Below are 16,582 nucleotides of genomic sequence, written 5' to 3'. Positions count from 1 at the left end.
ACCACACCAAATCTCCAACACAAAGCCGAGGACCAACACGACGGTGACGGTTGGCAAAAAGCTGAGTCTTCTCCTGGGACAACTTTAAATTGTCCATCACCTGCCCCCAGATATGATGCAATCTCTCCACCACCGCATCCACTCCAGGACAATCCGAGGATTCCATCTGACCGGAGGAAAATCGAGGGTGGAACCCCGAATTACAGAAAAACGGGGACACCAAAGTGGCAGAGCTGGCCCGATTATTGAGGGCGAACTCCGCCAATGGCAAAAAAGCAACCCAATCATCCTGGTCAGCAGACACAAAACACCTCAGATATGTCTCCAGGGTCTGATTAGTCCGCTCGGTCTGGCCATTAGTCTGAGGGTGAAAAGCAGACGAAAAAGACAAATCTATGCCCATCCTAGCACAGAATGCCCGCCAAAATCTAGACACAAATTGGGTTCCTCTGTCAGAAACGATATTCTCAGGAATACCATGCAAACGAACAACATTTTGAAAAAACAGGGGCACCAACTCGGAAGAAGAAGGCAATTTGGGCAGGGGAACCAAATGGACCATCTTAGAAAAACGGTCACACACCACCCAGATGACAGACATCTTCTGAGAAACAGGCAGATCTGAAATAAAATCCATCGAGATGTGTGTCCAAGGCCTCTTAGGAATAGGCAAGGGCAACAATAATCCACTAGCCCGAGAACAACAAGGCTTGGCCCGAGCACAAACGTCACAAGACTGCACAAAGCCTCGCACATCTCGTGACAGGGAAGGCCACCAGAAGGATCTTGCCACCAAATCCCTGGTACCAAAAATTCCAGGATGACCTGCCAATGCAGAAGAATGTACCTCAGAGATGACTCTACTGGTCCAATCATCAGGAACAAACAACCTATCAGGCGGACAACGATCCGGTCTATCCGCCTGAAACTCCTGCAAGGCCCGCCGCAGGTCTGGAGAAACGGCTGACAAGATAACTCCCTCCTTAAGAATACCTGTGGGGTCAGAGTTGCCGGGTGAATCAGGCTCAAAACTCCCAGAAAGGGCATCCGCCTTAACATTCTTAGAACCCGGTAGGTACGATACCACAAAATTAAACCGAGAGAAAAATAATGACCAGCGCGCCTGTCTAGGATTCAGGCGCCTGGCGGTCTCAAGATAGATCAAATTTTTGTGGTCAGTCAATACCACCACCTGATGTCTGGCCCCCTCGAGCCAATGGCGCCACTCCTCAAACGCCCACTTCATGGCCAAAAGCTCCCGATTCCCAACATCATAATTCCGCTCAGCGGGCGAAAATTTACGGGAAAAGAAGGCACAAGGCCTCATCACGGCGCAGTCAGAACTTTTCTGCGACAACACTGCCCCAGCCCCGATCTCAGAAGCGTCGACCTCAACCTGAAAAGGAAGAGTCACATCAGGCTGACGCAACACAGGGGCAGAAGAAAAACGGCGCTTAAGCTCCTGAAAGGCCTCCACAGCATCAGGGGACCAATTAGCAACATCAGCACCCTGTCTAGTCAAATCGGTCAATGGCTTAACGACATCCGAAAAACCAGAAATAAATCGACGATAAAAGTTGGCAAAGCCCAAAAATTTCTGAAGACTTTTAAGAGAAGAGGGCTGCGTCCAATCACAAATAGCTTGAACCTTGACAGGATCCATCTCAATGGAAGAGGGAGAAAAAATATATCCCAAAAAGGAAATTCTCTGAACCCCAAAAACGCACTTAGAACCCTTGACACACAGAGAATTAGACCGCAAAACCTGAAAAACCCTCTTAACTTGCCGGACATGAGAGTCCCAATCATCCGAAAAAATCAGAATATCATCCAGATACACTATCATAAATTTATCCAAAAAATCGCGGAAAATATCATGCATAAAGGACTGGAAGACTGAAGGGGCATTAGAAAGACCAAAAGGCATCACCAAATACTCAAAGTGGCCCTCGGGCGTATTAAATGCGGTTTTCCACTCATCCCCCTGCCTGATCCGCACCAAATTATACGCCCCACGGAGATCAATCTTAGAGAACCACTTGGCCCCCTTTATGCGAGCAAACAAATCAGTCAGCAACGGCAATGGGTATTGATATTTAACCGTGATTTTATTCAAAAGCCGATAATCAATACATGGTCTCAAAGAGCCGTCTTTTTTTGACACAAAGAAAAAACCGGCTCCTAAGGGAGATGACGATGGACGAATATGTCCCTTTTCCAAGGACTCCTTTATATATTCTCGCATAGCAGCATGTTCAGGCACAGACAGATTAAATAAACGACCCTTTGGGTATTTACTACCCGGAATTAAATCTATAGCACAATCGCACTCACGGTGCGGAGGTAGCGAACCCAGCTTGGGTTCTTCAAAGACGTCACGATAATCAGACAGGAACTCAGGGATTTCAGAGGGAATAGATGATGAAATGGACACCAAAGGTACGTCCCCATGAGTCCCCTTACATCCCCAGCTCAACACAGACATAGCTCTCCAGTCAAGGACTGGGTTGTGAGACTGCAGCCATGGCAATCCTAGCACCAAATCATCATGTAGATTATACAGCACCAGAAAACGAATAGTCTCCTGGTGATCCGGATTAATACACATAGTCACTTGTGTCCAGAATTGTGGTTTATTATTAGCCAATGGGGTGGAGTCAATCCCCTTCAGAGGAATAAGAGTCTCCAAAGGCTCTAAATCATACCCACAACGATTGGCAAAGGACCAATCCATAAGACTCAAAGCGGCGCCAGAGTCGATATAGGCGTCCGTAGTAATAGATGACAAAGAGCAAATCAGGGTCACAGACAAAATAAATTTAGACTGTAAAGTGCCAATGGGAACGGATTTATCAAGCTTTTTAGTACGCTTAGAGCATGCTGATATAACATGAGTAGAATCCCCACAATAGAAACACAACCCATTTTTCCGTCTAAAATTCTGCCGCTCGCTTCTGGACAGAATTCTATCACACTGCATGTTTTCTGGCGTCTTCTCAGTGGACACCGCCAGATGGTGCACTGGTTTGCGCTCCCGCAGACGCCTATCGATCTGAATGGCCATTGTCATGGACTCATTCAGACTTGCAGGCACAGGGAACCCCACCATAACATCCTTAATGGCATCAGAAAGACCCTCTCTGAAAGTAGCCGCCAAGGCACACTCATTCCACTGAGTAAGCACAGACCATTTACGGAATCTTTGGCAGTAAATTTCAGCTTCATCTTGCCCCTGCGATAGGGACATCAAAGTTTTTTCTGCCTGAAGTTCCAAATGAGGTTCCTCATAAAGCAAGCCCAAGGCCAGAAAAAACGCATCCACATTGCGCAACGCAGGATCCCCTGGTGCCAATGCAAAAGCCCAATCTTGAGGGTCGCCGCGGAGCAAGGAAATCACAATCCCAACCTGCTGTGCAGGGTCTCCAGCAGAACGAGATTTCAGGGACAAAAATAACTTACAATTATTTCTAAAATTCTGAAAGCTAGATCTATTCCCTGAGAAGAATTCCGGCAAAGGAATTCTCGGCTCTGATACCGGAGCATGAACCACAAAATCTTGCAAACTTTGTACTTTCGTGGCGAGATTATTCAAACCTGCAGTTACACTCTGTAGATCCATTATAGACAGGTGAACATAGAGCCATTCAAAGATTAGAAGGAGAGAGAAAAAAAAGAAAGACTGCAGCATAGACAGACTGGCAAGTGATCCAATTAAGAGCACACTAACTACTAGAGAAAAAAAAAAAAAAAAAAAAAAAAAATTTTCAGCAGACTTCTTATTTCTCTCCTTTCTCAGCCAAGGATTTTAACCCTTTAGTGGGCCGGTCAAACTGTCATGATCTCCATGGCCAGAGAACTAGCATAAGCCTCAATAGGAACAATCTCTTGGAAGATGTAACTGTACTGACCATGAACTAAACCTACCGCATCATCTAGAAGTAGCCAGGTAGCATGTCCTACTTTTTATCCCTATATGCCCAGCGCCGGCCGGAGAACTAAATAATGCTAGCAGAGGGAAATATAAGACCTGACTCACCTCTAGAGAAATGCCCAAAAAGGAGACAGAAGCCCCCCACATATATTGGCGGTGATATGAGATGAAACAACAAACGCAGCAGGAAAATAGTTTTAGCAAATTTGAGGTCCGCTTTCTAGATAGCAGAAGACAGAAAGCATACTTTCATGGTCAGTAGAAAACCCTAACAAAACACATCCAGAAATTACTTTAGGACTCTGGCATTAACTCATAATACCAGAGTGGCAATTCCTGATCAACAAGAGCTTTCCAGACACAGTAACGAAACTGCAGCTGTGAACTGGAACCAAAATACAAAAACAAAACATGGACGAATGTCCAACTTATCTAGTAGATGTCTGGGAGCAGGAACAAGCACAGAGAGGCTTCTGATAACATTGATGACCGGCAAGCATCTAACAGAGAAGCCAGGTTATATAGCGACACCCAGATCTAATCAGAACAGGTGAACAGGGAAGATGATGTCACAAGTTCAATTCCACCAGTAGCCACCGGGGGAGCCCAGAATCCAAATTCACAACAGGCTGTATTACATTCTATGGGGGCTACATTATATTCTATGGGGGCTGTATTATATTCTATGAGGGCTGTGCTGCATTACATTCTATGGGGGGGCTGTCTGCATTACATTCTATGGGGGCTGTTCTGAATTATATTCTGTGAGGGCTGTGCTGCATTACATTCTATGGGGGCTGTACTGCATTACATGCTATGGGGGATGTACTGCATTACATTTTATGGGGGCTGGCTGCATTACATTCTATGGGGGCTGTGCTGTATTACATTCTATGGGGGCTGTGCTGCATTACATTCTATGGGGGCTGTGCTGCATTACATTCTATGGGGGGCTGGCTGCATTACATTCTATGAGGGGCTGGCTGCATTGAATTCTATGGGGGCTGGCTGCTTTACATTCTATGGGAGCTGGCTGTATTACAGTCTATGGGGGCTGGCTGCATTACATTGTATGGGGGCTGGCTGCATTACATTCTATGGGGGCTGTGCTGCATTACATTCTATGGGGGCTGTGCTGCATTACATTCAATGGGGGCTGTGCTGCATTACATTCTATGGGGGCTGTGCTGTATTACATTCTATGGGGGGCTGGCTGCATTACATTCTATGGGGGCTGTGCTGCATTACATTCTATGGGGCTGTGCTGCATTACATTCTATGGGGGCTGTGCTGCATTACATTCTATGGGGGCTGGCTGCATTACATTCTATGGGGGCTGTGCTGCATTGCATTATATGGGGCTGTGCTGCATTACATTCTATGGGCGCTGTGCTGCATTACATTCTATGGGGCTGGCTGCATTACATTCTATGGGGCTGGCTGCATTACATTCTATGGGGGCTGGCTGCATTACATTCTATGGGGGCTGGCTGCATTACATTCTATGGAGGCTGGCTGCATTACATCCTATGGGGGGCTGTATTACATTCTATGGGGGCTACATTATATTCTATGGGGGCTGTATTATATTCTATGGGGAGGTGGGCTGTATTACATTCTATGGGAGGCTGGTATTACATTTTATGGGGTGCTGTATTATATTCTATGGAGGGGCTACATTATATTCTATGGGGAGCTGCATTATGCTCTATGAGGGGGCTACCATATATTATATATGCAGGGGCTGCATTATACTATATGAGGGGGTTGCATTATATTCTCTGGGGATTACATTATACTCAGTAGGCTACAATATATTCTGTGGGGTGGCTGCATTATACTCTGGGGTGGCATCATTATACTATATGTGGGTTGTATTATACTGTATTGAGGACTATGTTGAATACATTATACTATATGAAGAACTATGGGGTGCATTATACTATGGGAAGTGAATTGTACTACATGGATGACAATGGCAGGGCATTATACTATATGGAGCACTTTGAGGAATGTATTATACTATTTGGAGGACTGAGGAGTGCATTATAATATATGGAGGACTTTGGGGAGTGTATTATACTATATGGAGGACTGAGGCGCACATTATAATATATGGATGACTATGGGGTGTATTATACTAAACAACAAAATGCTGCCTATTCATCGAGTGATTGGATTATTTATGTGGGAACAGAAATCCTTGTTCTCAGCAGCACATCGCCGATGTAAACTGTAGTTGTGCTGCTGATAACATGATACTGTATGGGGACAGAATGATCTAATTGTGATTGTTCTGTTACCTTCATTCTTTCTCAGTTGGTGTAAAGAGACCGGGAAACAAGTGAACGACTTCAGAATTGTCGATCACACTCGTTTAGCGGCCTGAGATTAGCGCATGTAAATACAGCAGAAATGCTTCGCAGGGAGTCCAGTGAAGGATGATGACAGTTGTAGTTAGCACCCGGCGCCTGGGAATGGAGCTAACTCTACTGCTTTTCCCAGCCGCCAAAGCATTTCATTCTGGTATGTGTAATGATTTTTAGGGCTGGTGTAAGTATGGAGAGGTGTCTATCAGACACCCCCACTACTAGCCCAGACCTGGCGAGATCCAGCGACTCTGAAGAGCGGTGACAGTCGTAATAAGTATATGGAGATTGTTTTTTCTAATATACAGTGCTGACGCACTGTTATGTATAACATTTGTATGGAGTGTGGCCACGCCCAATAGACGGCTTCTCACCGGGAGTATGTATATTGAATACATCACTGCCATTCCTAGTGTGTGTGCTGGGGGGATTCAAAAGTCTGCAGTTAAACATATCAGACAACCCCTTTAAATAATGCAAAAAGTAAAAATTATTTTGCCCAATTGAAAAACAATGAAAAAAATACACGTTTATCATCGCTGCGTTCAGAAAAGTTTGATCTATCAAAATATAAAATAAATTAATACAATCGGTAAACAGTGTAACGAGAAAAAAGTCCCTGAATTATGTTTTATTGGCCATGGCAACATTGAAATAAAATGCAATGAGAGGCCAGCAAAACATTGTTTCTACTCCAAAATGGTATCAGTGAGAACGTCAGCTCAGGGAGCAACAAATGAGCCCTCAACCAGACCCATATCCCAAAAAATCAACGGGTCTCAGAGAAAGGCAACAAAAGCAAAAATAATTTTTCATTCAAATTTACGATTTTTTTTCCCACTTAAATAAAAAGAACTATACATGTTAGATTTTTCTAAACTTGTGCTGACCAGGAGAATCATATTGCCAGGTCACTTTTACCATATAGTGAGCATGATAAATAAAATACCCAAAAAACAATTGTGGATGGCACTTTTTTTGCAATTTCACAGCACTTGGAATTATTTTCCTATTTTCCAGTACACAATATAGTAAAAATCAATGGTGTAATTCAATGTAACTCATCCCAACTCATCCCGCAAAAAAACAGCCCTCATACAGCAATTTTGACCACAAAATAAAAAAATTATGGCTTGTGGATAGTGTTGAGCGATACCTTCCGATACTCAAAGGTATCGGTATCGGATGGTATCGGCCGATATCCGAAAAATATCGGATAGCGCCGATACCGATACCCGATACCAATGCAAGTCAATGGGACACAAGTATTGGAAGGTATCCTGGATGGTTCCCAGGGTCTGAAGGAGAGGAAACTCTCCTTCAGGCCCTGGGATCCATATTCATGTGTAAAATAAAGAATAAAAATAAAAAATAGGGATATACTCACCCTCTGACGCGCCCTGGTAGTAACCGCTGCAACCGGCAGCCTCCGTTCCTAAGAATGAGCGAGTGAAGGACCTGCGATGACGTCGCGGCTTGTGATTGGTCGCGTGACCGCTCATGTGACCGCTCACGCGACCAATCACAAGCCGCGACGTCATCGTAGGTCCTAAACTCACTGCATTCTTAGGAACGGAGGCTGCCGGTTACATCGGTAAGGTCCAGGGGCCGCCGGAGGGGTGAGTATATCCATATTTTTTATTTTAATTCTGTATTTTTTACATTAATATGGATCCCAGGGCCTAAAGGAGAGTCTGCTCTCCTCCAGACCCTGGGAACCATACACTGGGAACTTCCGATTCCGATTTCCGATATCACAAAAATATCGGAACTCGGTATCGGAATTCCGATACAGCAAATATCGGCCAATACCCGATACTTGCGGTATCGGAATGCTCAACACTACTTGTGGAAGAAGGGGAGGGAAAAACAAAAATGGAAAAAGTGAAAAATGGCCCGGGGGGTTCAAGGGGTTAAATACTCACTTCCAACAATGCTTTTATACTCTTTATATATTGCAGTTGTAAGGGGCGCAAGGAGGTATCAGTAAATATGAATATTTGCTTTCCTTGTTATGCTATTGTAATTAATTCATGTTGTGCATATTTATGGTACCCGTTGTGTAAATGCTATGTGTGATTACTGTTATAGTTGTAGGGAAAGTGTAGTACCCTAGTTTGGCAACTAGATGGGGATGCAGAGTTATTCAGCTTGTAAATAGGTAAGTGGGAGGAGCTAATGGCAGTTAATCTGGGAAACATCTGGAAATTTGAATCAGTTGGGCGGGAGCACCCTGTCAGGGCAGTCAGCTCTGCAGCAGCCCAAGATTCAGTCAGGCAGTATCAGGGCCAGGAAGGCTACGAGAGAAAGAAGGAAGGCATTGAAAGGGTCACTGGCAGTTCCGTATAAGTGGGACTGTGGCTGACAGGGTGGAAATAACTAAACAGTACGGACAGGTCACTCCGAATGTGGTGGCTTGGTAAGTGGATGGATGTACTCGGGACCAGGGCGAAATGGTTTAGAAAAATCCCTACTAAAGTAAGACTGGGCACAGAGGATGCTGGAGGACCGGTGAGCACGGTCCGTTACGGAAGCGGGCTTAGTAAAGATGAAGGACAGGCACAGAAAGAGGAGAAGCTGTGTAAATTTGGCCTGAGGTAAATGCTGACAAGGAAAGCGAGGATACAGGGACAGAGAAGGAATTGAGTATTGTAAAGCCTGCTGTCAATGCTGAACAGAACCATTACATGCCCATTTCTAGTAAAGTTCATTGTTCAAGCGTTCAACGGGAGTGTGACTCTGTTTATTCTGCTTCGGCTGAATAAAACATGCAGATCTTTATAGGAAGCCCAGAGAGAAAAGGAGCAGCAGGTATGCTGACTGGGAGTCGTGGAGTTTATGTGAGGGGAGGTCAGGGTGTGCAAGAGACTTTTATCTCAGCCACGACTACTGCCCTGTCCCACCCTTACACAGTCATCATATTATATAGCACTGTCTACTTACAATTGCTCATTTTGTCCTTCTATCCAGCTAATTCTTCAGTTTTCCATTAGGTCCATAACACCACATGATTAAAAACTGACTGAATCTTTCTAAGCTCTATGTAGAAACAGGAGGACAATTTTCCCTGCATGAGTCATCAATGCAAAAGTCCCTGACAGGGGAGGAGAGAGCAGTTGAAGAGGAGGATGACTCATGCAGAGAAAAGAGACTTCCTGGTTCTACCTAGAGCAGGGAAAGGAGAATTAACTGGGTAGAAAGGCAAAATGAGCAATTGTAAGTACACAGTGCTATATAATATGATGACTGCAATATAGTAAGCGGATAAAAACTTTGATTAGAGAAAGATTGCTTCTTCAAGACTGGACAACTCTTTTAGGGTATGTGCATATGTCAGGATGTCTTGCAGAAATTTCCTGAAGAAAACCGGAAATTTTCTGCAAGAAATCCGCATGTTTCTTTTTGCGTTTTTTTCCCGTTTTTTTTCGCATTTTTTTTAGCATTTTGCAAGCGTAATTAGCTTGCAGAATGCTAAAGTTTTCCAAGCGATCTGTAGCATCGCTTGGAAAACTGATTGACAGGTTGGTCACACTTGTCATACATAGTGTTTGACAAGTGTGACCAACTTTTTACTATAGATGCTGCCTATGCAGCATCAATAGTAAAAGATAGAATGTTAAAAATAATTTAAAAAATGAAAAAAATGGTTATACTCACCTTCTGCAGACAGCCGATCTCCTCAGCGGCTTCCGTTCCTATAGATGGTGTGTGCAGGAACTTCGATGACGTCGTGGTCACGTGACCGCGACATAATCGCGGTCATGTGACCGCGACGTCATTGCAGGTCCTTCACACACACCAGCTATAGGAACGGAAGCGGCAGCTTGCACCGCTGAGAGGCGGGAAGACTCCGGGGGCCATCGAAGGTGAGTATATGACTATTTTTTATTTTAATTCTTTTTTTTACCAATTATATGGTGCCCTGTCCGTGGAGGAGAGTCTCCTCTCCTCTCCTCCATCCTGGGTACCAACCGCATATGATCTGCTTGTGGAAAGTAAGCAGATCAATGCATTCCTAGGTGTGGGGAATCCCCGCAGTTCCCCCGCAGTTCCGCAAATTTAATGAACATGTTGCTTTTTTTTCCACGATGCGATTTTTTCGCGGAAAAAAATGCATCATTTGCACAAGATATGCGGAATACACTGAAAATAATGGGAGGCATATGTAAGCGTTTTTTTCACGTTTTTATCATGTTTTTATAGCGACAAAAAAAGCGAAAAAAATGCCAAAAATACTGAACGTGTGCACATGGCCTTAAGGGCAAGAAATGTAGTGACAGCTTTACTTCACTGTTGGAGGCTTAGATAAAGGAGAAAAGCATCACTATAGACTTAGATAAGGCACTGTATGCTGCTTTCTACCACTCCTTGGTATCTGGTGAGGGGCTCTAAACAATCTCTTCCTGAAAAATGCATTGGTCTATGTAGAAAAAAGTTTAGAATTGAGAGTCCTCAATTGGTCTATGTACACACTCATTTCCATTAAATCCCATTCATTATTATTGTTGCAAATGCAGTCCCTGCTGTACTCTCTATACCGGAAGAATGTGTGCATCTCCAATATGGACACCTGCCAGAAAGTTTTCACTTCTTGCATTCCTATTATATACTAATACTCGAGAAACTGGTGATTCTCTATCAATAATGTAAGATTAGAAAGATTTTATTATACAAAGTGTCAGTTAAAGCAGCGAGACTCAGGATGGGAAGTGAATAAAGATGGAAACTAGTTCTTCTGTCTTATGGGTTTGGCGACTACCCCTGACTCGCTGTATGACGTTCACCACATCCCACCCACACAGATTAAAGATGAAAACATTATGAGTGGGCTGCAGGGGGAACACACCATAGTCATTACAATCTTACCACCTACTACATTTGACACTTTTAAAGACTACTTTGAAATTTATGTCGAGGAGTGAGAGACGGCTGGATGAGCACTTCGTTTTATTCCGTCTTTGATCTCTGCCAGGCTGTGATCACAGCTCTTTCGTCCCCTAAAACTTTACCCAGGCTAACCTTCTTTGCGATGAGAGATAGAGTCATGTATGAGCCGTCCTTGCTTTGACTCTCTGCTCGCTGCTGGGAAATTTCTCAAAGCATCCCTACTAAAAGCCAAAAGGGTTATACTAAGCTGATGATTCTTTAATCCCAAATCGTTGTGTTGGCCGGAGAATGAAAAGGCAGGAAATGTTGTGCTTGCAATATTCCATCTCCAACAAAGCTCTATCCATGATTAGAAGTCTCAACTTGCCATTGAGTGTGGCCTGTATGGGCTTATGCTGAGTGCACAATTTCTCCGACAGAGCTTGTTAACCTCCTTGCTCGCTTTACAGTTGACAAATAATGGAAGAGCAGGCGAGCAGAGGGTTGACTTGATAGGCAAGGAGAAGATACTGGGTGTAAATAGGTCTTCGTTGGAAAATGCGAAGTTAAATCAGCTTACTTATTGATATTATTATTGAAATTAAGATCAATAAAAATAACATTTACGGTATACGGTATATAAAAATTGCATTGTTATAATAAGCTGCACTCCTGAAGACATGCTCATTAGTGATGAGCGAGTGTGCTCGTTACTCGAGATTTCCGAGCATGCTCGGGTGTTCTCTGAGTATTTTGGGCGTACTCGGAGATTATGTTTGAGTCACCACAGCTGCATGATTTGCGGCTGCTAGACAGCTTTTCAGTTAATGAGATTCTCATACTCTGGGGCGGGCCTGTGTTCTTTTCCTAATTTGTTGCTCTGTTCACATATTCATCCTTATGGGGTTTTAACAGGTCACTGAAGCTTCAGTGACATGCCTCCTATTTTACATGCTTGATAAAATAGTGTTGGCTTTGAAAAAACAATGGCGATAGCGCATGCGCAGTAGCATCTATTGCTTGCTAATAGATGCCACTGTGTAAGAGCTGCCGACGATGACATTTTGCTGCAGACAATTTTTTTTTTTCCTCCCAACAAAATGGCACCACCAGCGGTGCTTGCACACTTGAATCTATCACTTGTCAATAGATGCTACTGCACAAGCGCCATTTTGTAGGAGGAATTAAATATTTGGCTGCAGCAAAATGCCTCTGACGGCACTTGTGCAGTATAATCTGTCTGGAAGTGACAGATGCTACTGCGCATGCACCGCCGCTATTTTGCTGAAGTTAAAAAAAAAAATTCAAAGACAACACTATTATATGCAATATATAAAAAAGAAGGCAGATCACTGAGGGTTCAGTGAATATGTGAACAGATCACCAAATAACCACCCCACAGGCCTCCCCGAAGCACGAGAATCTCATTAACTAAAAACTGCAAATACAGATTAAACAACGACCACAAGATAGATTTTATAAACCAAGATATCATTTTAATCAATGCTACGGCACAAACCTGACAGTGTTTGTAGTTTACTTAGCAAAATCCTGCTAACAGGATTGCTTTAAAGGGAATCTGTCACCACATTTGACATCTCTAAGATATTAATATGGGCATACTGTTTATAGAATGCTGAAAAAAAGTTCTACCTGTATGCCTCATATCAGATGTCTGGTTGCTGATAAATTATCTTTTATCACTTTATATAAATTTTCTCTTCCAGGCTATGGGGAGGATGGTGCCTGGAAGAAAAATCTGCCTCCAGAGCTTATTTTTTATAGAAGGGCATTACCATTGTGATGTGTAATGGCCACTTTATGCTCTACTGTTCTTACTGCAGAGCTGTGTGTGATTATAACTGACACACCTGCAGGTTTCTCTCAGCTTCTGCTTCCATCTCACAGGCAGACAGGGTTGCAATATTGTTGCAATACAGCAGAGCTCAGAGAGAAGCAAAAAATGTGTTTGGAAGAAGACAAGTTCAGTTTTCCTATTCGATGTTAGTTACACATCTCACACTGGAAGCGCCCCCTTTTATTTAAAATAAGCTCTGGAGGCAGAGTTATCTTCCAGACAGCATCCTCGCTAGAGCCTGGAAGAGGTCATTTATTTAAAGTGATAAAAGATTGTTTATGCACAAGTCATCTGATATGACACACACAGGTTGGACTTTTTTCAGCCGTTTATAACCTGTATGCCCATATTAATAGTTTAGATAGGTCGAATGTGGTGACACACTGCCAAGTGTCATGTTGTTTGATGCCTTTCTACTTTGTTTCCTGTGCCCTGACATAGCTCTGTTGTATTAGAGAACCCTTCCTCTTCAGGTACCTCTGTTCCATTATTTCTACATTTGTCATCATTCCTTGTTCTGGGCTACAAGCCACCACCTGTAAGTCTTCTAAAGCCCTTCCACTTCCCCCCCCAATTTCACACATCAGCAGATCCTGTACAGTGCATGCAGGGAAACATAATGCACAAAGCACCATTACACCAACCCTGATAATAAAGATTATTCTCTAGTCCTTCTCACCTGATATTTGTGATGGGATGGAACAACGGACGGATGAGATAGAAATGATGGATCAATAGATAGATGGAGGAAAATTTCAAAGCATTCACATTACAATGGCAATACAGAAGGATTTATATACATTATACAGGGTATACAGCAGTGTGTTTACATGTATATACACCTTGTATACATACATGCATATACTAGGGAGAGCTGGGTCTGCAGCAGTAGCATTTACAGAAACAGAGTGATCTCTGCTGAATGCAGCCCCACCCACATGCACTGTAAGCCCCTCCCACCCATCAGTTTTTAGAGCCCGGAAATGAGGGAGAATATGATGTGACATCACAGGAACCGGGGGATTCTTAGCCAGAGATCATATGACCAGATGAGCAGCTCAGGTTAAAGCAGGATTTGCAAAAGAAAAGGAAGGCCGATCAAAAAGTCTAATCATAATATAGAGAAAAAATAAATTATATTTATTAATAGCAGTAATATACAGGTACCAACAGGAACAACAAATCAATGTGTACAAACAATTCATTAAAAACAAGGCAGCACATCCAGATACAAAAAATGGCCATAAATATTGTAATCAGGCCTATAACAAAGTGCCAGTAACAATATAATGCCAATCAAGTAAAGTGCATACCAGAAGTTGCATCGGGAAAAAAATGTTTCCTTATAAATAAAGTGCTTAGTGTAAACAAACCAGCTTCAGTGAAAAAAGTTACACAAGGTATTAATGTGAATTCCTAGTAAATGTATAAAGTAAAAGGTAGTATGCAGGCACAGCGGAGAAATGGAAGTGCTAATGAAGTGAGAGAGGAGACCAAAGGGTAAATATGTAGTTATTAATCCAAAAGTGGAAAAGAAGGTAATACTTACAAAAGTGATATGGATCTCACTCTTCTGGATTACGTCCTCCAACCTTTGATCATATGAGATGCCTTCCATCCCTTGTAATAATCTAATTGCCGCCTTTGAACAGACTCTGACTTCTGAATATAATTTTTAAAATGTGGAGCCCAAAACTGAATCCAGTATTCTAGATTTGGCCTCACCAGTGATTTTTAAAGGGATAACAATACGTTTGGATTGCGGGATTTTCTCACTCTTTTTATACTACACCCAAAAATCTTGTTTGCTTTTGCAGCTGCTGCCTGACATTAAGTACTGCTGCTCAGATACTTGTACCCAGAATACCCAAGTCCTTCTGTTGTGTAGTCTCATTTAATGTATATGCAGCAATAGGATTACTCCGTCCTAGGTGCAATCTCTACATTTATCTACATTAAATCTCATTTGCCAAGTGTTTGCCCATTCAGTCATTTTATCCAGATTGTTTTGCAATATTTTAATGTCAAGTGCTGGGATGTGCGGGCGGGGCAGGGGGGTCTGCGGAGCTGTGCGGTGGTGTCATTGGTGTGTGTGTCTCTGTGTGCAGGCATCGTCCGATGGACTACAAGTCCAATCGGGCTATGCCTGCTACAGTGACAGTGAGTGACACATTAGCCAACGATGGGACAGTAGTAGTCCCATCATCCGGCTAATGTGTTGAATGTATAAAAAAAAAAACAAACATACAACATACATACAACATATTACATACAACATACATACATGCAACATGCATACTACATACATACAACATGCATACTACATACATACAACATACTACATACATACAACATATTACATACAACATTCTACATACATACAACATGCAACATACTACATACATGCAACATACATACAACATGCAACATACTACATCCATGCAACACACTACATACAGGCAACATACTACATACATACAAAATACTACATACATACAACATGCTACATACATACAACATGCAACATACTACATACATGCAACATACATACAACATGCAACATACTACATACATACAAAATGCAACATACTACATACATGCAACATACATACAACATGCAACATACTACATGCATGCAACATACTACATACATGCAACATACTACATACATGCGACATACATGCAGCATGCAACATACATGCAGCATGCAACATACATACAACATGCAACATACATGCAACATACTACATACATGCAACATACTACATACATGTAAAATAGCAAAATGCTACATACATGCAACATACTACATACATACAACATACTATATACATGCAACATATTACATACAACATACTACATACAACATACTACATAAATGCAACATACTACATACATACTACATACAACATACACACAACATACTACATACATACAACATCTAGACATAGAGTATATACTCACCATCACTTGTCACTTTGATCCCCGAAGCCAGTGTCACCTGTAAAAAATATTAAAATAATAAACAAACACTATACTCTCTGATCCGCAGAAATCCAATTAAAACGAGTGTCCCATGACGATCTCCCATGGAGAGCAGCAGCATCAGCTGATGCGACCGCTCTCCAGGGGCTCCAGGAATACAATGACGGAAGGTATCCTTCCACACTGTATTCCTCCGATACTGGCTGTATCTTTACTTTTTTTAACCCTTTCACTACTCTAGGATTAATAATGGATAGACGTCTTATTGATGCCTCTCCATTATTAACACGGCTTAATGTCACCTTACAATAGCAAGGTGACATTAACCCCTTATTACCCCATATCCCACCGCTACTCGGAAGTGGGAAGAGAGGGGCTAAGTGCCGGAATTGGCGCATCTTACAGATGCACCATTTCTGGGGCGGCTGCTGGCTGGTATTTTTAGCCAGGGGGGCCAATATCCATGGTCCCTCTCTAGGCTATGAATATCAGCCCGCAGCTGTCTGCGTAGCCTTTCTGGCTATAAAATATAGAGGGATCCCACGTCATTTTTTGGTGGGTCCCCCTATTTTA

This window comes from Ranitomeya variabilis, chromosome 4 (assembly GCF_051348905.1).
Source record: "Ranitomeya variabilis isolate aRanVar5 chromosome 4, aRanVar5.hap1, whole genome shotgun sequence".
NCBI classification, from domain to species: Eukaryota; Metazoa; Chordata; class Amphibia; order Anura; family Dendrobatidae; genus Ranitomeya; species Ranitomeya variabilis.
This window is presented reverse-complemented; position numbering follows the sequence as displayed.